This window comes from Elephas maximus, chromosome 1, assembly GCF_024166365.1.
Source record: "Elephas maximus indicus isolate mEleMax1 chromosome 1, mEleMax1 primary haplotype, whole genome shotgun sequence".
In the NCBI taxonomy this organism is placed as follows: Eukaryota; Metazoa; Chordata; class Mammalia; order Proboscidea; family Elephantidae; genus Elephas; species Elephas maximus.
This window is the reverse complement of record NC_064819.1, coordinates 214799851-214826214: the sequence shown is the minus strand read 5'-3', so window position 1 is coordinate 214826214 and position 26364 is coordinate 214799851. Positions and strand designations below refer to the sequence as shown.

Here is a 26364-nt window from a genome sequence, read left to right as displayed (position 1 = left end):
TTACGTGTCTATTGTCTGTTTCCCCTACTAGACGAGGGCAGAGCCTTGACTCTCTTATTCAAAGCTATATCCCAGCATTTAGCACAGGAGATGCTCAAAGACCTCTGCTGGAAAGAACAATGGGGAGGAGGGGACAGAGGCAGGGAAGAAGGAAATGAATGAGTGAAGTAGTGCAGGATTAAGGGCAGATCAGGCGAAGAGGCAGTTTGGAACCAGAGCATTTAGGGGCTCTTGAAAGGACAGGTGAAAGATTTCTACACAGACCTCTGAATCTGAATTTCTAAGGAAAAAATTTGATTGTCTTTATACATAACAGCCACCCCAGGTGAGTCTTACCTTTAGGCAAATTTGGGAAATACCATAGACCAGTGGTTCTCAAAGGGTGGTGCCTGTACCACCAGCATCAGCATCATCTGGGAACTTCTTACAAAGGCAACTTCTCAGGCCCCACGCCAGACCTACTGAATCAGAATCTGTATTTAACAGGGTTCCCAGGTGACTGAAAAGCACTGTGAACCAAGACCTTGCCTCTTACCATAACATCCTTTGATGTTCTCCCAGTGATTTGCTTCTGCCAGGCTTGAGTGGAATATTAGGTTAAATGTACTTTGAAGTAATGGGAGCCCCCTTGAGTAGAAACCAGGATATAAATATCTCCATTCTGTTTGGTGCCTATAGACATATGTCAGCCTCAGTCATGAGAGTTCCTTAAAATTGGAAACACAAGGAGTCTTTTAAATGGCAGTTATTTTGAGACATTCCAGATTGAAGCCAAAAAGTGATCTCCCACCCAAGAAAGGAACTCAAAAGACCCACACCAGTGACAGTAAATCACCACAATGAGAAAAAAAAAAAAGACCACACAGAATAAACTCCCACGCATAAACTCAGAGTCATTATCTGTCCTTTCAGGAAACTAGTGGAGTCTGTTTGTGGTGAAATCTTTAGGAAAAAGACAGAGGACTAAAGGGGTAGGAGCAGACCAAAATCCTTTCATGAATCATGGAATTTGTAAACTGGTATCAGATGTTCTCTAGTCAAAGAGCTGGGAAGAGCCTGAGCAATGTTCCAAATTCTTCCAAATAAGGTATTCCTGGCCGAAAGCTACTGCCCTTCAAGACAAAAATTTCCCATTACCTGATTGTCTATTTGGTTTAGAATGAATCGATTGTTTTCAAAACTCAAGTACATTTATACATGAAAGGCTAGAAGGATTGTGAAGAAAGCTTCTTTAGAAAGAAAAACAACACTTTTTTACTGAGTCAGATTTTCCAAAGCATCAGCTAGAGAAAAAAAAAAAGGTGTATCAGCTAAAGAAAAGGGTAGCATAAATCCAGGAAGAGAAGCTGTCTTTGGTTTCATTTGGTGGTCAGAGAGAAAGAGGGATTTGTTTTCCTGTTGTAACATAGCAACTTGACTTCAGTGCTGCTCCTCTGTCTTAAGTATGAAGAGAGATGCCAAATATCCCACAAAAGAATTCTCTGGAAGGTGCAGAGATGGTCCTAATCCAGCCTTTGAACTCTAAGACATACACACAAAAAGTAACTACTTCAAGCTGTGTTTGGATTTCAGAAACTTAAGGAGTATAATAGAATTATAGGCTCTTAGAAAGTCTTTCTATGGAACGTTGATTGGGAGTTACTGGCATACCAATATATAGATCCACTCTGTCCCAGGTGGTGGTGGAAATGGGGATGCTGACTGGGCTGGAGTCAGCTTCACTGGTCCAATTGCTTCAGGTGGTAAGTAGCTGCTTTAGTTTACCTCAGTGTGCTGATAGTGTTTTCTGCTTGTGACCAGTTGTGAAAAAGGTTGGCAAGCACCAGTGTGAATCATACCCATACCATAAGGTTTCCAAATGTGTGAATAGACTTGATGATTTTAGGTAGTACATGGACATGACATTAAAAGAATTGAATTGCTTAATGAAAAAATAATTTCCTGTTTAATTATTTTTTAATAATTCTGACTAGCAAAATTACCAGTTTGGTGTTATCGTATCTTCAACTATTAATCTCTCTTTTAACAGAGAGCCAATCCCAGGCACAGGACTTTTGCCATGCAACACCTAGTTACAATTTAACACTGTTTTGATGTATTATATGTATTTTTAGCAACTGATTCTTATTTTCTATTAATTTACAGTAGTGACTTAAAGTTTCATTTTAAATAACTTATTTACACAAGAAAAGGGAGTTGATAGAAAATATATATATAGATAGAGAGCAAATAATGATACAACTTACACCATTACCATGTGGCAAAAATTGAGAAGAGGGCATTCCAGTGACAGTTTGGAAAACACTATCCATTGTGATGCTTGAATCCACTCTCCAATAATCTCTGATAAGTCACTTAAAATACCTTTAGAGAGAGCAAAAATATTATCAGTGCAATTCATTCCATTTTCAGACAGATTAACTTGTTAAAACTGCTAAATACTTAGTTGAGTTGAAATCTGCTTTCCAGGATCTTCCTGTCATAAATCTTAATTTATCTCCCTGGAGCCTAATAGAACAAATTTAATCACCTTTAATCTGAAAATCTCCTAAATGGTGGAAGATATCGCTCCTCCTCTAGTACCCTCCCCCCGTACCTTCAACATCTTACTTCCCCTGGGAAAGGTACATACCAACACTTCTTTCTTCAAGCCAAACACACTTCAATGTCTCCTCCTTTGACACAGCTCTGATCACACTCCCCCCCTCCACCGCCATTCTTCCTTGCATTCATTCTAATTTATTAGTGCATCTTTTAAACTATGTGAATCTGTTGAAACTATTTTGGTTGTGCGTGGCAGAAAACCCAGTTTAAGCTAGCTTAAGCTAAAAGGAGACTTTATTGGCTCACAGTATTAAAAACTCCAGAGTAAGGTTTATTGAAGGTGTGGTTTGATGTAAGGCTCGCAGAAGTTCCGCAGAATCAGAATTCACGGTCTTGCTCATCTCCTAGCTGTTTGCTCTAAGAAAGTTCTATAACCAGGCAGACTTCTCCCTCTGTATAGCAAGATGATTAAAGAATTTCAGCCTTATCTTCTTAAAACCTTAAGTCTAGCAGAGGAGAGTAGGAATCTTCCTCTCAGAAATCCCAGAAAAAGTCTCATTGCATCTTATTAACTCTGATTATGTCACATGCTTTCCTTGAACCAAACACTATCACCAAAGGAGTGCAATATTCTGATTGGTCCAGAGCAAGGAATAAAGACATTACCGGAAGCATATGGCCTTAGATGGGGAAAGAGTTGGTTTCCCAGAGGGAAAGCAAGCTGTGTTTGCTAAAAGGAATCATCATGCGATGTTCAGATATTAACTCAGTACACCGGGTGAGATATGACCAGGGAATCCAACAGGACAATCGCCTCTTTTATTATGAACTTCAAGTGTCAACATCGGAGAGAGTGAGAGAACATTCTCCATTATGAAACTCTACCAAAGGCTGGCTGACTGTGCATGGTGGGGCAAGTAGGAAGTATTATGTCAACATAACACATAGTTTTTTAGTTTCCAGACCAAAGCAGGTAATTACGACTCGATGGCACTAGAAAAAAAAAAAGTTAAAAAAATAAATAAATAAAAGGTGGTTCAAGTATTTGATACCCTGGTTACAATCAGATATGGGAGGTGACAGCAACAGAGGGAATAGAAAAGCCATTCTGAGAGGTCACTGTAACTCAAAAAGCAGAATAGCCGTACAGCCAAAAAGAAGAACAAAGTTCCCAATTTCAAAACTTAATATAGAGTTATAGTAATCAAGGTAGTGAGGTATTGACATAAGAATAAATGCACCAATCAATGGAATAAAATTAAGAGTTCAAATAAATGCTTAAACATTCATGGTCAATTTATTTTTGACAAAGGGGCCACAGCAATTCAATATGAATTGTCTTTTCAACAAATAAAAAAAATAAAAATAGTGCTAGATTAATTGGACATCTACATACAAAAAGATGAATTTGGATCCTTACCTCATGCCATACACAAAAAATTACCTCAAAATGGGTCATAGGTCAAAATGTAAAAGTATGAGCCATAAAAGAAAAAAAAAGGATAACCACAATTTCATAAAAATTAAAAGTTTATGTTTCAAAATCACCATAAAGAAAATAAAAAGACAAGCCACAGGAATGAGAGAAAATGTCTGCAAATTATATATCTGATAAAGAACTAGTATCTAGAATAATAATAAAACAAACAATCTGATTTAAAAATGTACAAAAGATTTGATGGACAGTTCACCAAACAAGATTATACAAATGGCTAATAAGCACTTGAAAAGAAGTCCAATATCAGTAGTAGAAAAATGTAAGTTGAAGCCACGGTGAGATACTACTTCACCCCCACTGGAATGTCTGTAATCAAAAAGGCAGATAATACCAAGTATTGGCAAGGATGTGCAGAAACTGGAATCCTCATACATTGCTGGTTGTTGTTGTTAGGTGCTGTCGAGTCGGTTCCAACTCATAGCCACCTTATGTACCACAGAACACAACACTGCCCAGTCCTGAGCCATCCTTACAATCGTTGTTACGCTTGAGCCCATTGTTGCAGCCACTGTGTCAATCCATTTTATTGAGGGTCTCCTCTTTTTCGCTGACCCTCTAGGAAGCATGGTGTTCTTCTCCAGGGACTGATCCCTCCTGACAACATGTCCAAAGTATGTGAGACGTAGTCTGGCCGTCCTTGCTTCTAAGGAGCATTCTGGTTTTACTTCTTCCCAGACAGATTTGTTCGTTCTTTGGCAGTCCATGGAATATTCTCCGCCAATACCACAATTCAAAGGTGTCAATTTTTCTTTAGTATTCCTTATTCACTGTCCAGCTTTCACATGCATATGATGAGATTCAAAATACCATGGCTTGGGTCAGGCATACCTTAGTCTTCAAGGTGGTATCTTTGCTTTTCAACACTTCAAAGAAGTCCTTTGCTGGTAGGAATGTAAAATAATGCAGCCACTGTAGAAAAGAGTTTGGCAGTTTCTTTAAAAAGTTAAACATAAATTTATCATATATCCCAAAATTTCACCTTTAGGTATCAACTCCAGAGAAATGAAAACGTATGTCCACACCAAGACTTGCACTCAAGTATGACGGCAGCATTATTCATAATAGCCAAAAAGTGGGAATAATGTAAATGCCCATTAACTGATGAATATATAAAGAAAATGTGGCATATCCATACAATAGAAAAGTATTCTTCAATAAAAAGGAACAAACTACTGATACGTGATACAACATGGATGAGCTCAAACACATTATGCTAAGTGAAAGAAGCCAGTCTCAAAAGATCACACAGTGTATCATCCCATTTACATGAAATGTCCAGAATGGGCAAGTCTATAGATGATTGGTGATTGCCCGGAGCTAGAGACAGGAATGGGAATTGACTGCCATCAATTCAAAATGATGGAAATAATCTAAAATTAAATTTTGATGATCTTTAAATGTACTAATAATCATTGAATGGTACACTTAAAAAGGATCGGTTTCATGGCGTGTAAATTCTGTCTCAATAAAACTTTTTTTTTTTTAAAAGCAGAATTCTTACAGCAACCTTGGCTGGCTCAACAATCTATGTTCCTAATAAATACTGGTGGTAAATGAACACAACAGAAACAAGCCTTATAAGTAAAGAAAATTTGATTATATTCCAGCTAGGTGGTGGAATAATAAATGATTTTTATATTTTGTGTTTTTCTATATTTTCCAATTAAGATGTATTTTTTCATAGATTTTTTTATTGTTGTGAAAATACATATTGCATACCATTTGCCAGTTCAACATAAAAATGAATCTCTAAATCAAAGAGAACAATAAAGATTATTTTTTAAAAATTGCCCCCTGAGAGAGTCAAACATAAAATCATTATATAATGGATCAGAAGGGAGCTACAAAAAGTCACCTTGATAAAGAGACAGAATGGCTCCCAGGCCTGCAAGATTTGGCAGTAACCCGATTAAACTTAAGAACACATCCAAAGAAAGAAGAATCAATCAGACAAGAACACTGATCAATAACGAAAGCAAACAAAAGGGACAGTTGTAGAGGCAAGCATTGCAGGGCCCAGCCAAGGCCACACAAGAGGTCAGAGGCAGGTGTGTACAACCCTACTATGGGGATAGACACCACGAGTCTTGCAGAGCTTGAGACCACTAGGCATTCAAGGTGTGGTGCTAACAGATTTGTTTTATTCTAACTGTATGCTCACCACATAACATTTTTATAATTTGACTTTCAATGTAGTTTTTTTTCCCTCCCAAGTAGTGTGTACAGAGAAAATTCAGTCATTTTAATATACCGTGAAGTAATAAACACAAATCCTGGTTTACATACTTCAAATCCTGAGGTGTAGTCAGTGGGAATCTGTTTATTCAAGTCAAATTAACTCTACAATGGTGGTGTTATGGATTGAATTGTGTCCCCTCAAAAGATATGCTGAAGTCCTAACTAACGCCTGCACCTGTGAAGGTGGCCTTGTTTGGTTGGAAATACCATTTTTCTTTTGTTCTATTATTGAAGTCATACCACAGTAGGGTGGATCCTAAACCTAATTCTCTCCGGGTAGTGTCTTATAAAGGAGAGTACAAACACAGAAACACCCCCACAGAGGGAAGACAGGTGCCATATAACAACACAGACAGATAAATCTACAAGCCCAGGAAGGATGACAATTGTGGGCACCTACAAGAAGCTGAAAGAGAAAAGGAATCATCTCTCTACAGCAGACAGAACCCAGCCCTGCAGACAACCTAAATTTAGACCCCTGGCCTCCAAAACAGTGAGACAACAAATTCCTCTTCTTTAAAGCCACTTGTGATGTTTTTGTTATGGCAGCATTAAAAAAAACTAAGACAGGTGGTGAGAGAGAATTCTGCACCTAGAAAGCTGAGTCCAGTTACCACATGTCAAATTTGTATCAAGTAAATTTGCCCCGTGACCAGCTTGGAGGCTTTATCAGTTTTGCTGACTTATATTTATTAGTGTTAACAGAAGTATTTTCACATCTCTATCAACTTTAAGTTTAAATTCAAAACCGTCTAAAATAAACCAGAATTTTAAACTAAGTTAAAATTTAATTTCAAAAGAAATCAGAATTAGATAAAACAACCTTGTATGTTTTTTAAAAGTAGGAACTGAAGGATTTCCATATGAAATGCTGAAAGTTTGAAAAAATGATTATGTGGAAGCAAATAATGATTTTAACCTTCTTATTAAAATTGCTATGAGCAAATTTTATAAATGCACATAAATTTGGTATATCAGATTATTCTATAAATTAGCTTTTACGAAATTGGCTTTCAATGAATTGGAATTCAGCTAATTTTACCCTGCTTCTGCTTATTAGTTTCCATCATCTGAAAAATTTGCTTATGTGAGAATGAGGCGGTACACTAATACTTTTCACCAAGATTTTCTTATATAGCACACAATTAAGGGATTGCACTTTGAAAATAAAACAGAAAGGACAAGAGTAGAGAGAATTAAAACATAAGCCACTTCTGACCAGCCCATTTTTTTTCCCAAGAGCCTAGGAGGAGCTCCCCAACAATGAACTAAGAAATTTTTGCAGAATAAAAATAAATACTATTTATTACAGTGGGGTAAAGGGTAGTATCTGACAAGGCTCTGACGCTGGTACATTTCCTCAGCAAATATAGTAACTGCCTTTATGCATTTTTTTTTTTATGCATATTAGTTCAAGGTACTGGTGTGGGCCATTTTCTATAAATCCACCTGAGGAAAAGAATTTCTGGAAACTTCTCTCTCTACCTCAGACTGAAATAGAAAACAATTTTTAGTAACCTTCTTTTTCTGCCACTGTCAAGGGAAGAGGATTAGAGTTTGTGATTATGATTGCATTTTCAGTTACCCAAGAAAATTGCTAGAGAGAAAAATTGCCTTCTAAAAATAAACAAAAGCCACCTAATAAAGCTTCCCTAGCTGTAGCTTTGAAAGTTTACCCTGAATTCCAAACCTCTTGTTTTCAGTTCATTCTCAGTTTGTTGATGGACTAATCAACCCAGCGGGCTGACACTGCCGGATTTGACAAAAACCCTTAAAAGTATGCAGCTATGAGTGTTTTTTTTTTTTTTAAAAATCAGTTGATTTTCTCACCTGATTCCACAAACCTCAATTATCTCAGACTATTAGAGAATCTGGAAAAACAGGGCAAAAGTTAAGGGTTCTCAGTAATCAGTTTCTAAAGCGTCATTCGGGTAGGCTAAAGGTGCATATTAGTTTAGCTTTTACACCTCCTGTTCCTTTTCAAGAGAATAAATAATTACAGTGATTTATCTTTGAAATGTGAAGCTTGGAGTTGGATGTGGAGAAGCCACATAATGGTATCAGTGCTTCAGCCTGAAATAAATAAAATGGTGAAATATATTTAGCAATAACATAGGTCATGGAGAGGCAGAGATAAAAAGAAGAAACTGTCTTTACATGATGAGAGAACTTTACGAAATACTAAGTTTCAGCAAAAAAGGAAATAATTATAGAAAATACAAATGGAGAAAAAAAAGAAAGTCTTCCAAGTTCCAAGTTTCCATCCTGAATCCAGCCCGAAAAAGGCAGGTCAGCTTCTCAGGTGATCTGTCTGGGTATCTTCCCACCTAGATTCCAGCAGGATTTCGAATCTGTTCGTTCCAGTTCGAACCCCTGCTGAGAATTTGTAGTTCTACTCCCAGATATACTGAATTAGAATCTACAGTTTAACAATATACCCAGGTGATTCTTATGTATAATAAATTTTGAGAACCACTGCTCCACTAGCAGTTCTTAGAATTGGCCCCTAACCAGCAGCATTAGCGTCACCTGGGAACTTGTTAGAAACGCTAATTCTCAGCAGGAGTTTGAACTGGACCAAACAGATTAGAAGCCCTCGTTTCCAGCCTCCTTCCTTGTGGCAGGAAACTCTGGTGGCATAGTGGTTAAGAGCTACGACTGCTAACCATAAAGGTCAGCAGTTCAAGCCCACCAGGCGCTCCTTGGAAACCATACAGGGCAGTTCTACTCGGTCCTATAGGGTTGCTATGAGTTGGAATCAACTGAATGGCAGCAGGTTCCCCCCCCACCCCCTCCCCCGCCCCCATGGTAAGTGCTGAATGCAGTAGAGCAGTTATATCTCTAATGCCTTCCTGGGGTCAAGGCCAATGTGAATATTAAGCTAGTGGCAACCATTAGTGCTTCCCTTTCTTTTCCAGATGCCTGTAAGAGGGACTTTGGCAGGATGATGGTGTCTAACGTGAAGGTTTCACTCTCAAAAAAAAAACAGCTATTTTCTAGTTTTCTCTTTCCTCTGACATAGGTTAGGCTTATGAACAAACATTAATTAGCTTTAAAGGACATGAAAAGTCAAATGAATCAAACAATTGATTTTTTAACTGGCTTAGCCATTGAACACAAACAAAAAGCAGCCAAATTAGTTTGTGTGCTGGATACAACCTTGGATAGATCTTGGATACTTCTATGCACAGAATCTCGGCCCTTCCTCCTGCCCAAATCTCCAGCAACCTGCCCATTCCTGCCACCTGACAGTGTGTTTGTCAAGGCATCTCTGCCCTCCTCGTTGCCAGATTCAAGTCACTGTCAATCGGTTCACATCTAGTTTTGCAAATCATAAGAAGTTGAGGGCTCACCAGTTGGTCAATGAAAGAACTTGATGTTTTTTTTTTTCTTCAGCTCCTTCACCATCTTCATTATGGAGTTCTCTTTCCTTGCCCTGTTACTTATAGGAGAACTTTCTGCAGTACTCCATCAGAGGCCCTCTTCTCTTCTCATTTCCTCTTGCATAATTTTATTCAGGCCTTTGCTTTCGTGGTCACCTATGGGTTGATGAGCCCAATTTTGTATCTCTAGCCTGCCTCTCTCCTGAGTTTTAATCTCATAGATCTGAAGGGCCTTGGTAAAAGAGGAAATGAGGGTGGGAATTGGGTGGCATTGGGGGGTAGTGTAAGGGATCCAGAGAGGAGGGACACACCCATGGGACCAGGGCCTTCAGTTTTGGAAACACTTTGCTCTTTTAGTGCCCTGAAAAAACTTAAATATATAGAGAGAGGCTGCTGTCTGCTTTCCCTGACACCATAATTTTAGTATTAGCGGCAGATTCACTTAGATGCAATTAAGCATGGAAGCACTTTTTTCCCCTAGGTTTATGTTCAGGTAGAATAGCCACAAGAATGGGCTCAATCATACCAACGATCATGAAGATGACACAGCACCGGGCAACATTTTGTTCTGTTATACATAAAGTTACCAAGAGTTGGAGTAAATTCAAAGGCAACTAACAACAACAAAAATATTCAGGAAGATAGGCTGAGACTCTGACAGTTCCCTTAAGCTGTATGTCACTATTTCACAGCAGGATCGAGAGGTCATGTGGCAAAAAGAAAAGCTAAAGTGCTAGTGTCGGGGCGGGGAACTGTCAGCGACTTCCTTCTTGTATTTCTTATGCTAACATTTATAATAGTTTATACTAATACCAGGTCAGACTAGCACAAAGTTCAGATAAAAGAAACCTTCCCCAAATAACAGTTTCTCTCTTTACGAAAGCCTGAAAGTAGATAGTTGTTATGGATTGAATTGTGTCCCCCGGAAAAGATACGTTGAAGCCCTAACCCATGGTACCTGAGAATATGACCTTGTTTGGAAATAGGGTCTCGGACGATGTTATCAGTAAAGTTAACATGAGGTCATATTGGAGAAGGGTAGGTCCCAAAAGCATCTGAGTGCCATCCCTGCAAAAGAAGAAAGAGAGGCAGACAGAGGACGGATGCCATGGGATGCTGTAGCTGCAAGCCAAGGAACTCCTGAAGAGAGTCATGGAAGATTCTCCCTCAAAGTCTCAGGAGGAATCAACATGGCCAACACCTTGATCTCAGACTCTTAGCCTCCAGAACTGTGAGATGATACATTTCTGTTGTTTAAAGCCACCCACTTTGTGCTATTTCATTATGGCAGCCCTAGGAGACTAGTATGGTAGTTCAGGGCTGAGATGGTATGTTTGCTTACAAAGCCCTCTCCAACCCTAGACTGTGGCCCCCATCCTTGTGGTCCAATATGAAGGTCGGAGCATCATATCCATGTTCCCAGAAGCATGTAAGGAAGGCACAGGGAAGAGAGGGCACAGGACACATTCACATGGTCCTTTAAGGTTTTCCTGGAAGCTGTCCAGTAACACTTCTGCTTATAAGGCACTGCCCAGGACTTATTAATGCTGCTGCTCCCAGCTACGAGAGAAGCTGGACAATGCAGTCTTTATTCCAGGCAGCTCGTGTCCAGTTAAACAATTACTAAGTATGAAGTGGAGAATAGATGAGGGAGGAGGGCAACTAGCAGTCTCAGCTACATTGTTTTCCAAACAACAAATAAAACCAGGAGAAAATATCTAGATTTGCTTGATAACGACAGGAAATAGAAATATAACTTCTGTAAGACAATTTTGTGGTGAAAAAATGTATTTGTATGCATAAAATCAATGACTTTCCAGTGTTCTTTTAAAGGGCCCTCATGTACCCTCGGCTTCTGGCACATCAGAGTTGGTGGGCAGCCTGTGCACCATTAAAACTTAGGGGCCAGTGGGCCGTTCTCCTGAGGGGAGACAGGCAGAAGCTTACCCCAGAGGCTCCCAGAGCCACACAGCCAGGAGTGGCAGAGCCCTGGTGGGCAGACTTTTCTGAGTGGCTGCCAGACTGGGACTGCTCCCCACAGAAGCGCCTCTGTTATTCTGTATAGCACTTCTCGAAGTATTTCAAGGACACCCACCACTTCTCTTGAGTGTACAGGCTCCTCTGTGGAGATTTTTCTCCCTGCTCGTCAGCTGAAACCTTCCTTTGTTCAGAAGCTTTCCTCTTCCTCTGTACTTACCCGCTTCCACACGACCACAACCTCAAGAATGTGATCTTTGCACACAATATCGACCAAATGCTACAAAACAGTCTCAGTGGACAACTCAGAGTACTTTAAGATTTTTGTTTGTTTTTGTTTCTCTTTTTCTCTCTCTTTTTTTTTTTTCCTGGCAAAGCCTTGTTTATCAAATACATGTATGTATCTTCTTTGGCTTTTGTGGCATTTCTAAGCTTTAGTGAGGTTTAGGTTAAGGGTGTCAATGAAGAATTAAAAAAAAACATAAAATTCTTAACCCTGCTTGCACTAAAAAGTTGCATTGAAATTCATAATATTTGAAATGTTAAAATTCTGAAAAACTAGTTGCCATTGAGTTGACTCCAACCCATGACGACCCCCTGGGTATCAAAGTAGATCTCTGCTCCATAGGGTTTTCAGTGGCTGATTTTTCAGAAGTAGATTGCCAGGCCTTTCTTCCAAGGTGCCTCTGAGCACACTCAAACCTCCAACTTGTTGGTTGACAGCTGAGTGTGTTAACCATTTGCACCACCCAAGGATTCCTATGGTTAAGTAAAATATGGTATATCCATTTAATAAAATATCATTCAATAATTAAAAAGGAATGAAGTACTTATATATGTTACAACATGGGTGAACTTGAAAACCTGCTAAGTGAAAGAAGCCAGATACAAAATGCTTCACATTGTATTATTCCATTTACAAGAAATGTTTGGAATAGGCAAATCTACAGAGAGTAGATTAGTGGTTGCCAGGGACAAAAGGAGGGGAGGGAATATACTAAAAGACACTGAATGGTACATTTTTGAATGGTGAATTTTATGTTACATGAATTTTATCTCAAAAAGCACTTTAAAAAATTAATAATCACAATTTAATCATGAGGAAACAGGCAAATCTAAATTGAGGAACCTTCTACTAAAATAACTGGTCTGTAACCTTCAAAAGGGTGAAGGTCATGGAAATCAAGAAAAGACTGAGAGACTATTGCAGCTTGAAGAGACAAGACTAGCGTCATGACATGCATGTACACCGGATCCTAAACCAGGAAGGAAAGACTGAATGCATTGAGGCAATCAACAAAATTTGAATGGAATCTGTGAATTGGGTGGTAGTATTGTATCAATATAATTTCCTAATTTTGATGATTGTGCTATGGTAATGTAGGACAGCGTCCTTATTTTGAGGGAAATATATAATACATGTATTTATTTATACATATTTATAATATATATATTATATATATTTATATTATATACAGATAAATAAATATATGTAATATATATTTATCTATGTTATATCAAATATATAAGATTATATATTTCCGTTTATATAGGAAAACATATAAAGGATGGCAAGACTATGTTGCACATACTTTGAACATGTTATCAGGAGGGATCAGCCCCTGGAGAAGGACATCATGCTTGGTAGAGGGTCAGCAAAAAGAGGAAGACCCTCACCAAAATGGATTGACACAACGGCTGCAACAATGAACTCAAGCATAACGATAATTGTGAGGATGGCACAGGACCAGGAAGTGTTTTGTTCTCTTATACACAGGGTCACTATGAGTCGGAACCGACTCGATGGCACCCAACAACACAATATAAAGAAGTAATGGGGCATCACATCTATAACTTATTCTCAAATGGTTTAGAAAATTAGAAAGAGCCAGAGTGAAAGAGAAATGAAGCAAATGTGATAAAATATTATTGGGGGAGCTGGTGAAACGATATTTGGGAGTTCTTTGTACTATTTTTGTTTTTGTAGCTTTTGGGGAAGTTTGAAATTATTTCAAATAAAAAAATTTTTAAGCCAATTACATATGTTCAAGATGAGACACATGGCTTAACAAAGTATTAGAGGCAAAATTTAAACCCTCGGGTAGCTCAAGACTCACTCTACTTGACTCAGTTGTTGAGGAGTTGGTGGACTGTTATGGCCGAGTCAAAGGCAACCTTCTGTGTCAGGGGTCATCTGATCACAGTCCAAGCAGCAGAGTATTCAGCCAGGCCTCTTGAAGTCTGGAACCAGTGTCTCACTTTCTCTTTGGCCACATGGTCACTCATCTCTGCTTTTGTCTGTGCATTCACTTCATTCTTTTCTCTCTCTGGACTTCAAATTATTTTTACATAAACAAAAGATGATTCTCCAGGAGGCCTTACATATCCTTGCACTAGGCTTATAATCCATATTCTTAGGAGAGAATGTAACCATTCACGTTGATTCAGATGCCCATCCTTGGCCTGATCAACTGAGGCAAGGAGGCTGGTGTCACGTGGTACTTGGCCTCAGCTTGACTGGGGAGGCAGATATTTCAAGAAGTGGCATGGGCAGGTAAGTTGTGTCTATCCCAGAAAAGGGACAAATGGGCCACTGCAATGGGCCGAAGGGCCCTCAGCTTGATGAGTAAAGAGGCTGAAAACATTTGGATCTCATGATATCTCAATACATTAGTGCTAGAGCATGACTTGAGGGCAGTGGTGGTTCAGTGGTAGAATTCTTGCCTTCCATGTGGGAGAACCCAGGTTTCATTTCCAGTCAGTGCATCTCCTGTGCAGCCACTGCCCATCTGTCAGTGGACGCTGCCATGTTGCTATAATGCTGAACAGGTTTCAGCGGAGTCCCCAGACTAGGACAGGCTAGGAAGAAAAGCCTGGTGATCTACGTCCAAGAATCAGCTAATGAAAACCCTATGGATCACAACAGTCTGATCAGCAACCAATCATGGGAATGGGACAGGACAACGCAAAATCTTGCAGGGTGAGGGACAATTCTTTATTGTGCAGGACTCCCATGAATTTTAGAAGACCCAGCATCCCTGGTCCCTCACTAATGGCAGCTGCTGTTGTGTGCCGCTGAGTTGATTTCAACTCATAGCGACACTAGAGGACAGAGTATAACTGCCCCGTAGGGTTTCTTACGCTGTAATCTTTATGGAAGCAGATTCCCACACCTTTCTCCCGTGAAAAACTGGTGGGTTCAAATCACCCGCCTTTAGGTTAGCAGCCAAGCACTTTAGCACTGCACCACCAGGGTTCTTTCTGACGGCAGTAAAAACCAAAAAACAAACAAACAAACCCATTTCCGTTGAGTTGATCCCAACTCATAGTAACCCTATAGGACAAAGTAGAACCGTTCCATATTTTCCAAAGAGTGGTTGGTGGATTCGAACTTCTGACCTTTTGGTTAGCTGCCAAACTCTTAAAAACTGTGCTACTGGGCTCCCTACCAGCAGTAGTCCCCACAAACCATTGAGTCATACTAAAATAATAGCATTAACATTTTTCCAAAATCACCCCAGGAGCAGTTCCACCACTGTTAAGGACCACTGGATTAGAGACAAGTTTACCTGTCAAGGGTTAGCTGCAAGCTTTGTCTAAGTCAGTCCTTTCCAACCCGAACATTCGAACATTCAACAAGCCTGTGATTAAATCTCATGAAACCTATTTGTTTTTTTTTTTAATGTGTAGCTAAATTTTATTTATTTATAGTGCTTTAAGTGAAAGGTTACAAATCAAGTCAGTCTCTCATACAAAAATTTATATACACCTTGCTATATACTCCTAGTTGCCCCCCGCCATGTGACAGCACACGCCTTCTCTCCACCCTGTATTCCCTTTGTCCATTCAGCCAGCTCCTGTCCCCCTCTGTCTTCTCATCTCCGCTCCAGGCAGCAGCTGCCCACATAGTCTCGTGTGCCTACTTGAGCCAAAAAGCTCATTCCTCACCAGTATCATTTTCTATCTTATAGTCCAGTCCAGTACCTGTCTGAAGAGTTGGCTTTGGGAATGGTTCCAATCTTGGGCTAACAGAAGGTCTGGGGACCATGACCTCTGGGGTTCTTCTTGTCTCAGTCAGACCATTAAGTCTGGTCTTTTTACGAGAATTTGAGGTCTGCATCCCACTGTTCCCTATTTCCATTTTGAGGCATTAAAATTATTATTATTTTTACTTCTTCAATATTCAAGAAGATACTCATCTATATACCAATACTGAAAATCTTTGTTAGTCAGGACTCTTTTAGATGCAAATAGCAAGAAGCCAACTCAAACCATTTTGTTTCCGTAAACAAAAAAGGAATTTATTGTCTTATTTAACTTGGAAATCCAAGGCCGGAGCTGATTTCTAAAACAACTGGATGCAGGAATTCAAGAGACTTTTTGGGGCTTGTCTCTCTCTCTCATCTTGGATCTTTCTGTGCGCTGAATGCCACATAGTGGGCAGATGGCTACTGACAGCCATCTCATTCTGTGAGCTCTGTGAGAGGCCTCTGCTTCTGCTCTCCTGCTTGAACTGCGTGGGCCCTGTGGTTGGAGAGAACCATGACTGTGAGTGGACTAATGGTCTGATTACTTGTTTAATACTTGTGTTCCTCAATAAAATGTGAGATCTGTGAGGACGAGGACCTTGTCTTTCTTTCTTTCTTTTTTAACTAATATTTTATTGAGTTTTTGGTGAAAGTATCCACAGCAAAATTAGGTTCTCACTTAACAATTTCTACATGTATTGTTCAGTGACACTGGTTACATTTTCCACATTGTGTCAACATTCTCATTATTTCCATTCTGGTTGTTTCATTTCCATTATTCTTGCTTCTCTGCCCCCTCCCCGCCCCCCCGCCCCGACCTTATTGCCTTTGCTTTAGGGTAAATGTTGACCATTAGGTCTCAAATAGATGATTTTTTTTTTTTTAGTATAAGAGGATCACAATACTGTGATGGTGTCTATTTTATGAGCCAATCTGCTATTTAGTTAGAGCAGTTTCAGTTCAAAATTTAAAGGGTATCTCAGGGGGATAGTCTCGGGGGCTCCTCAGGCCTCTGCTGGTCCGGTAAGTCTGGATTTTTTTTTTTTTTTGAGTTTTGTTCTACAATTTTCTCCCATTCTATCTGAGACCATCTATTGTGGCTGGGGTCAGAACAGTCAGTAGTGGTAGCCAGGCACCATCTAGTTCTTCTGGTCTCCAGATAGGTGAGGTTGTATTGAAAATTGGTCCTGTGGGCTGGTTCCTTTTTTAAGTCTTTGGTTTCCTTCTTTCTCTTTTGCTCCAGAGGAGTAGAGATGGATACTTGTATCTTAGATGGCTGCTGAAAAGCTTTTAAGATGCTACTTACCAAGTTAGGATGTAGAAGGCAAGCTTTATAGACTATGTTGTACCAATTGACTGAGATAGGACACCTTGTCTTTCTTATTCATTGCTGTATTCCAGTACCTACCATCATATTGGCCATACTAGGTACTTAAAAAACCTTTACTGAATGGATGAATTTTTCAGTTGGAGTTGTCCAGCGTTTGACACTCTCATCTCTCTGCAAGACTGTCTAGACATTTGAAAACGTGGGCGAAAGGTAACAGGCACCATAAAAAAAAAAAAAAAAAAAAAAAAAACCTGCTGCCATTGAGTCGATTCCTACTTATAGTGACCCCATAGGACAGAGTAGAACTGCCCCATAGAGTTTCCAAGGAGTGCCTGGTGGAATTGAACTGCCGACCTTTTGGTTAGGAATTAAGCTAGCTTATGACGCTGAGATGTAAAAGCAGCACAGAGAAATCCAGTGGGAAAGAGAGTCTTCACTCCTGATCCACCCAAAGGGCTGCCCCACTGGAATGAACAAGTTCACCACCATCTGACTTTGGTCTGAGAATTACCCATAGAAGACTAAAATCAGCACTAAAGAAACTGACTAATTGATTCAATTAGTATATACTTGTGGTCGTTTCAACTCATTAGATCACTTTAAAAGTTCATTTTAGTTCCATGGACACTTTTAAGTGTTGTTTGTAGTGCACTAAAAGGATTAGGTATCACACTGAATCCTGGTAAAAGAGCTTTCCTGCAAAGTAATAGACTTCAGTGCCAGTCTATACTCTATGCTGCACTTTGCTGAACTTAAAAGCAGGATGCTGCAGATTATTTTGCACATCTGCCAAGCGATAGGGATTTCTTATTTTTCTTAAGTGAAATTAAAAAAAAAAAGTCAGGTTGCATTTGAAATCCAAGCTGGGCTGGGTGGGTCAGAATTGCTAGAGTTTAAAAAATGTGAACAACATTCTTAATATAGCTGTTTGTGACTAACCCAGTGGGTGTGACACCCAGGGGAAAACAATAAGTTCACTTACTAAGTATTTGAAAGTTAGAGTTTAGAACTTTGTGTTATTTCTTAACATAAAAAATTACTCAAGCAATTACCCAGATTTTTGTATAAGCAGCAGTTGTTGATGGAAAATTAGGCATTTAAAGACTCTTAAATGGAAAAAAAAAAAACTTCAACAGAGCAGAAGAATGCAATCTATGCCCCCTCCTCAATTTTTTGTCTTTTAAAAATATCCCTTGCGCATAATCTCATTTTTTTTCACTGTAACTGCCGTGGTAACCACAGGGTATATCCACCGACAGAATCGATACTATGAACAACTCTCACCTTTGTAGCAAAACTGGGCTCATAATTAACTCATATGCATACTTTATGAGAATCACTAAGTTCTAACAATAACTTGACCTACTGTGGGGTTCTATAGCCAGAAACTTCCCGAACACTTTATCAACATCACATTTAACTCTCACACCAAACTGCTGAGGTAGGTACTATTATTATCACTTCCACTTTACAGGTGAGTAAACAAAGACTTGGACAAGTTAAATCACCTATAGAAATACCTGGTTAATAAAGGTTGGAGCTGGGGTTAAAACTTGGGCTGACTGACTTCAGAGGCCATACTCAATCACAGTTTTGTGTTGCCTCATAGGACATACACTTTGTATCACACAAACACACATAAAAAGAACCCACTGCCATCAAGTCAGACCCATAGCAACCCTGTAGGACAGAGTAGAACTGCCCCATAGGGCTTCCAAGGCTATAAACATTACAGAAGCAGGCTGCCACATCTTTCTTTCCTAGAGGTGGGATCAAACCACTGACCTTTTGGTTAGCAGCCAAGTGCTTAACCACTGTACCACCAAGGCTCCCTGTAAACACACATACTTCTATGTTTACATATAAAGGAGTTTGTGGAATTGAGACATTCAAAACTTTTCTTAATAATCCATCTTTTCAAAGCAATTTAAAGAGTTACCTTATTCACCAACTGCTAGCCTTACCACACTAATGAATAAAATGGCTGAAAATACAACTGAAAGATAAATTTGAGATTTGAATTGCACAAGTATGCTGTATAGCCTAGCCAGATAGAAATGACTGAAAAATACTGAACCATTTTTGCCTCTTTGGGCTTCTGAATCTTGATGGTCCTTATTTAATAGGTCAACCCTAACTCAAGTTTGACCCAAAAAAGAAAAAAGAAAGAATAAGAATGCCTGAACTCGTTCTCTAGATGAAGGCTGATATATGTACAATGATCATGAGGATGGCGCAGAACCTGGCAGTGTTTTGTTCTGTTGTACGTAGGGTCACTATGATTTGGAACCAACTAAACAGCACCTAACAACAACAAAAACATATGTACAATACATAGAATGAACAGTAAAATACACTCAGTGGATTTTCAGGGTGTTCTTTATTATTTATATATTAAACACAAGAAGCATCAAAAGAAGGTGGAAGGAATACACAGAGTCACTATACCAAAAAAAGAATTGGTCGACGTCCAATCATTTCAAGAGATGGCATATCACTGGGAACCAACGGTACTAAAGGAAAGAAGTCCAAGCTGCACCGAAGGCACTGGCAAAAAACAAGGCTCCAGGAATTGATGGAATACCAACTGAGATGTTTCAACAAATGGATGCAGTGCTGAAAGTGCTCATTCATCTATGCCAAAAAATTTGGAAGACAGCTACCTGGCCAACCAACTGGAAAAGATCTATATTTATACCTATGCCCAAGAAAGGTGATCTAGCCAAATGTGGAAATTATTGAACAATATCATTAATATCACACACAAGTAAAATTTTGCTGAAGATCATTCAAAAGTTGCTGCAGCAGTATATCAACAGGGAACTGCCAGAAATTCAGGCCAGAGTCAGAAGAGAATGTGGAACCTGGGATATCGTTGCTGATGCCAGATGGATCCTGGCTGAAAGCAGAGAATACCAGAAAGATGTTTACCTGTGTTTTATCGACTATGCAAAGGCATTCGACTGTGTGGGTCATAACAAATTATAGATAACATTATAAAGAATGGGAATTCCATGACACTTAATTGTGCTCATAAGGAACCTGTACATAGATCAAGAGTCAGTCATCAGAAAAGAACAAGGGGATACTGCATGGTTTAAAGTCAGGAAAGGTGTGTGTCAGGGTTGTATTCTTTCACCATACCTATTCAATCTGTATGCTGAGCAAATAATCCTAGAACCTGGACTATATGAAGAAGAACAGAGCATCAGGAATGGAGGAAGACTCATTAACAATCTGTGTTATACAGATGACACAACCTCGCTTGCTGAAAAGTGAAGAGGACTTGAAGTACTTAGTGATGAAGATCAAAGACCACAGCCTTCAGTATGGATTGCACCTCAACACAGAGAAAACAAAAGTCCTCACATCTGGCCCAATAAGCAACATCATGATAAACAGAGAAAAGATTGAAGTTGTCAAGAATTTCATTTTACTTGGACCCACAATCAAGACCCATGGAAGCAGCAGTCAAGAAATCAAAAGACCCATTGCACTGGGCAAATCTGCTGCAGAAGACCTCGTCAAAGTGTTGAAAAGCAAAGATGTCACCTTGAAGACTAAGGTGCGCCTGACCCCAGACATGGCATTTTTAATTGTCTCCTATGCATGCAAAAGCTGGACAATGAATAAGGAAGACTGAAGAAGAGTTGATGCCTTTGAATTGTGGTGTTGACGAAGAATATTGAATATACCATGGACTGCCAAAAGAACGAATGAATTTGTCTTGGAAGAAGTACAACCAGAATGCTCCTTAGAAGCAAGGATGGTGAGACTATGTCTCGTATACTTTGAACATGTTATCAGGAGGGATCAGTCCCTGGAGAAGGACATGCTTGGCAAAGGACAGGGTCAACGAAAAAGAGGAAGATACTCAACAAGATGGATTGACACATCGGCTGCAACAATGGGCTCAAGCGTAGCAATAATTGCGGGCATGGAGCAAGACCGGGCAGTGTTTCCTACTATTGTATACAGGGTCGCTACGAGTCTGAACTGATTTGACTGCACCTAGAAACAACAACACTTATTCATTCAACAGCACACACCATGTGCTGGGGGTACTCTGTTAAGTCCAGTTTCCATTTCACTTCAGTAAGGGCCCAGGGCTGACCCTTGAATAAGGTGGCTAAAGAGATGGTTCTGGCCCTGACTGGGTCACGGTCCATGGTCACAGGCTGTCAGTGTCCACTGCAGTCTGCTCACTTTCACTTCAGGCCTCTTAATACTGAGTTTTACTCTTTATGCGACACTGAACTACAGCCTAGGATTCTACTCCAATGCAGTCTTTCTTTAAGATGATTTACTAACAACAATAGCAATAACTGCCTCTCTGCCAGGCTCCCTGATAAGTGGGTCAGGGACATCAAAATCTATTAAGGTGAAAATGAAACCTAACCCAGGTTCACAATGGCCCCTCTCCAGCAATAGAATAGATGAGTAGATGAAGGAATCTGAGATTATGTTCTCTGCCTCTTACATGGCTATCTTTGTGAGGGAACAGACTCATAAAATTTGGGGTATTACCATTTATCTTATTTGAGCCATTAGCAAATGTGTGAGGTACATAGCATGCATTCAATTTATTCATTGTTTAGCTGCAACTGTATCTAAAAGCAAAGTAAAAAAAAGGTAATATTAAGGTCTCCAAATTACAACACTCTGCTGAGAACAAAGGAAGGTTCTTGTTCAGAATTTTTCAAATTGGGCATGACTTCTGAGTTTGAAAATCGATAGCTAACCCAGATCACTATTCCTTCTAAACTTCATGGTCAGTTTCAAAGTTTCAGGCAAAAAAAAAAAAAAAAATTATATTGAAGTAAACATAGTAACCCTACAGGACACAGTAGAACTGCCCCATAGGGTTTCCAAGGAGTGGCTGGTGGATTCCAACTGCCGACGTTTTGGTTAGCGACCAAGTTCGAAACCACTGCACCACCAGGGCTCCAAACAAAAGATAAACCCTATCCATAAAACAAAGAAAAAAACCATTGCCTCAAGTTGATTCTGACTCATAGTGACGCTACAGGACAGAGTGGTTGGACAATGTGGTTATGAGTTGGACTTGACCGGACGGCAACAGGTTTGGTTTTTGGTTTTATAGGATAAAATAAGGGCCCAGGCAACAGTGTCAGTTATTTGGGAATTTTTTTGATGGCACTGGTGCTTGAAAAAGAAAACAAGGAAAGATAACTTACCTGCTGGAGTAGACATAGCCTTAATCTGCTCCTAAATACGTTAGCTATTAAATACATTAACTATGGAGCAACAATTTATCAGGACTTTCAGACTAAACAGTCAGAATTACAGTCAGAATTTAACAAACAATTTTGCCTCAAATTAACCAGCAGGTGTCACTGTTTAAATGTACTATTGACAACAGCTTTTCCTACAGAGCTCTGTGTTGAGAAGTACAGCAGTAAATAACCAAGTAATTTTGAATAAATTACATCTAGTTCAAGCTCACAAAGAGAACATCTACAAAGCCACACTCTTAATATACAGATCCAAGCAGTGTCATAAATTCTTATTGTTAAAACAAGTATTAGAAAATCATTATAAGCTTAATGGTAGTATACCTTCAAGAAATTCAAATTTAACTTCAAAACATGTACTATCTTTTAAGATTTTTTTTATAATTCAAAAACTCTAAGATAACATGTTTACCTTTCAAGGAAAAATTCTGCCACCTTTTAGAACCAGATTTTGATGTTTAAGAACTATTATTACTTCATACATGTAATTTTGAGTGAAAGACTACATAACTTTTAAATCCAATAAATAAAATTGTTTTCTAACAGTGCCTACCACCTAGAAAATGTAGGTGTATAATCTGTGTATGATCCATGTCCATCAAAGGAGACTGTGAATGCAAAAGTGTTTTGGAAAATGCAAAAGGCATTGCACATGCAGGGTAAGATTGCTGCCTTCTTGCACAGTGTTGTTCTGCTGAACTTCCCATAAAAGATGGCTCCAGAAAAGGGACGAGAACTCATTCAGAGTTGTGAAACACCTACTTCCATGAGAAGAATTTTACAGCTCATTCATCCTTATATCCACTCCATGGACTGGAAATGAGGAAAGCAACTGGTAACCTGGGAAAGTTGACACATCTGTTAAGTCTGAGCCCAAAGCCTGAGTTCCTTCTGTTGAGTCACCTTGTGATTTGAACTTTTATAAATAGAATCATAAAGTTTGCTGCATCAAATTAATATTCCCTTAGAGCATCTTGCTAACCTGAGGAAATCGGTGATAAAACATTACATAGAGAAGGATATAATAACGACAAAGACTCCATCTAAATTGGCACGTGAAGATTGTATATATATACAGTAGACTGTCTATACTGATCAGTGGAGAACCTCTTTTTTTTAGTTTTTTTCTACAGGGTAGATTCTCGTTTTCAGACCAGGAACTTTCAGATATCATTTTGCCCTTCTCCATAGCATCTAGATGATCTGTTTGTCTGAATTTCAGCGTCTCAAGAATAGTAGCTGGCATTTTGCCATCTCTGTTCAAGCACAGTGCTGATTGGAAGTTTGATTTACAATAACATTTTAAAGGAACAAAGTAAAAAATCAACACTATTCTTTGCCTATTCTTGGTACATACCAGCTAGGATTGTTCCATCTTTGTGCTTAAACATATTAATATAAACACTTAAATTAACAGGAACCTCTAAAATCACCCTGGAAAGACTTCAAATCAATATTGTGCCTCCTTGCTGGAGTTTTTAGGAAGAAATAAGCTAGTCTCAGTCTAAGTGACTATTGACTGAATTAAACAACTTTTCCAAAATAATATTTTCTTCCAATTCAGTACATCTCCCTCTCCCTGGCATACACAAACAGACCAAGGGTCTCTAAACTGATACATGCAGATAATTCCAAAAGCAATGTTAAATCCGGTTGCTTCTTGTTTCAAATCCTTCAGTGGGCTCCTGGCCCTATGCTTAGCATGATTTCAAAAGGGTTTCCCCTGCCAGTGGCCCGCTTCCTCTTTCCCTTCCTCTCCCCCAACTCCTTTCTTCAGTTCTTAACAAAAGCTGACCTTCTGGGGCCCAATCACGGGCCCCTGCACTGCTCCTTTAGCACCTTGGGCGTAATATGCAGTTTCCCATCACACATGTGGTTTATTAAAATCTGTCTCCTGCTATCAGAGCTTTCTGAGGAAGAGACTGGGTTGTTTATCTACACATCCGAAATGTCTAACCGTGAACGGCTCGTAGCCAGTTCTCAGGTGCTGACAGGATGCTTATTTCCAAACTATTTAGACATTCTTCCTCTTCCTCTCCTCCTTTCCCTTCCTTCCTAAACGAATCAATCCTAAAGCCATTAGATGAGCCCAAGCAAGCCAGATGTCTACGCAGTAAAAACCAGTTGCTGTGGGGTCCGTTCTGACTCATGGTGACCCCATGTATCTCAGTACAACTGTGCTCTACAGGGTTTCCAATGGCTGATTTTTCAGAAGTAGATTGCCAAGACTTTCCTCCGAGGCACCTCTGGGTAAACTCAAACCTCCAACCTTTTGGTTAGCAGCCGAGCACCTTAATCGTTTGCACTACCCAAGGGACTCCAAAAGGAGTGTAGGGAGTTGCGAATGTGAAAAGGGAGAAAACCAGAACAAAGCCTGTAGTGTTGGATTGGGATTGGAGATGTTGATGTGAACTCTGGAATATAAATAAAAATAGGTATATAGATAGATGCGTATGTGCATAAAAAAAAATAGACACACATATTTTCTAATTCTGTCCACTGAGAAGACCTGGGAACGGCAACACCACAAAAGCAATGAGCAGATCTAGCACTAAGATCTTGACTTCTAAATACCATTCTCCACTAAAAGGAACCAGAAATATTTCGAAAATGGCGGATTCTAGGGCTAGGTCAAGGTGAGCCTGGAATATCTTGCACTAGGAAGTAAGGAAGTAAAAAAAAATGATGGAGATATGTTAAAAGTCAGTTTGAAGGGGCTCCCACTGGCCCAATCTGGTACATTTTGAGCATCAAAATGAATAATGTTAAAATGGATTGTAACCATTAATAGGACACCATGAGTACATTTACATACCTTCAAAAAGCTTCCCCACAAAATATGTATTAATTACAAAGAGGAAGAGAAAAACCTGACTGTGGAGAAACCTGGCAGGCAACACCTTAATCAAGTGAATTCCGTTAACATCAGTTACCAGGCTGCATTTTAATCATTACTCCCCTGAAAGGATGGGAGGAGACCGCAGCATCACTTCTGTGACAGTCCTGCTAAAGACGCATAACCTGAATTTAATCACGAGGGAACATTAGACAACCCAAAACTGAGGGACACTTTACAAAATTGCCTGTACTCTTCAGAAGTGAGAGACTGAGGAATCGTTCCAGCTTGAAGAAGTGCAAGGAGACATGACAAGGAAATGCAACGCATCATTCTGAACAGGACCTTTTTTTACTACAAAGGACATAATTGTGACAACTGGTGAAACCTGAACTGGGTCCGAGGATTGTTAGCTTTCGGATTTTCATGATTGTATTGGGGGGTCTAGTCGGTATCTTCCTCTAGTATGATTTAAAAATAAAAAGTTCTTTGACTGTACTTGCAATTTTTTCCCCAAATTTTAGACCGTTTTATTATTAAAAATATAAAAATAAGACAGAAAGAAAAGAAGGAAGGAAGGGAGGTAAGGGAGGGAGGGAGGAAGGAGAGAAAGTAAGAAAGACAAAGAAGCTGGTCATGGCTGTTACTATTTTCAAATTCTTAGCTGAATGCAAGTTAGAGTCCATTTTAGGAGCTGTGATGCACGCAGTCTCCGCTTTCAAGGCCTTGTCTGCACACAATTAACTCTGGCGGAAAAAAAAAGGTAGACGTGTATTTTTAAATTTTCTGAAGAGGCAGTTTTTAATCCGCTGCCATCTCGCAACCCCCTCCTGCACCCCGGGGCTCCCCCGCTGAGGCGGGGGCAGCCGAGCCGCTCCGCCTGGGCGCTCCCAGGCCCGGGCCGCCTTCGCCCCGCAGGCCGCGGACACAGCGCAGCCCCGGAGGCTGTGAGGTCTGCTCCGCCCCAGAGGCAGCCGTGCGTCCCCGCCCAGCCCGCTGCGCCGTCTCCCCGGTGGGAAGCGGAGCTGCACTTTGTGGGAATTGCGCCTCCCTCAGCTAGAAGACTAAATTCCAGAGCTCAAGATACAGTGTGATCTGATTTATATTTTTTTTTTAAAAAAAGTAAGGAAAAAAGTATCATTTACCAGGAGTGGGGTTCGAACCCACGCGGACATATGTCCATTGGATCTTAAGTCCAACGCCTTAACCACTCGGCCATCCTGGTACAGGCGTACGCTCTGCTCTTCGCTCTTCCTACAAGCTGTATTCTACCGT

The 26364-nt window shown here is 39.8% G+C and overlaps 1 long non-coding RNA gene and 1 other non-coding gene across 2 annotated transcripts; both read right to left on the bottom strand.

Moving 5' to 3' along the window:
• LOC126086537 (uncharacterized) lies at nucleotides 1–26364 on the bottom strand. Its single transcript, XR_007519548.1, has 3 exons — nucleotides 26235–26364; nucleotides 2247–2364; nucleotides 1–707 (listed from the first exon to the last, which is right to left on the bottom strand). It is a non-coding gene; the product is annotated as an uncharacterized LOC126086537 (long non-coding RNA).
• On the bottom strand, nucleotides 26232–26314 carry TRNAL-UAA (transfer RNA leucine (anticodon UAA)). The gene has a single exon. It is a non-coding gene; the product is annotated as a tRNA-Leu (tRNA).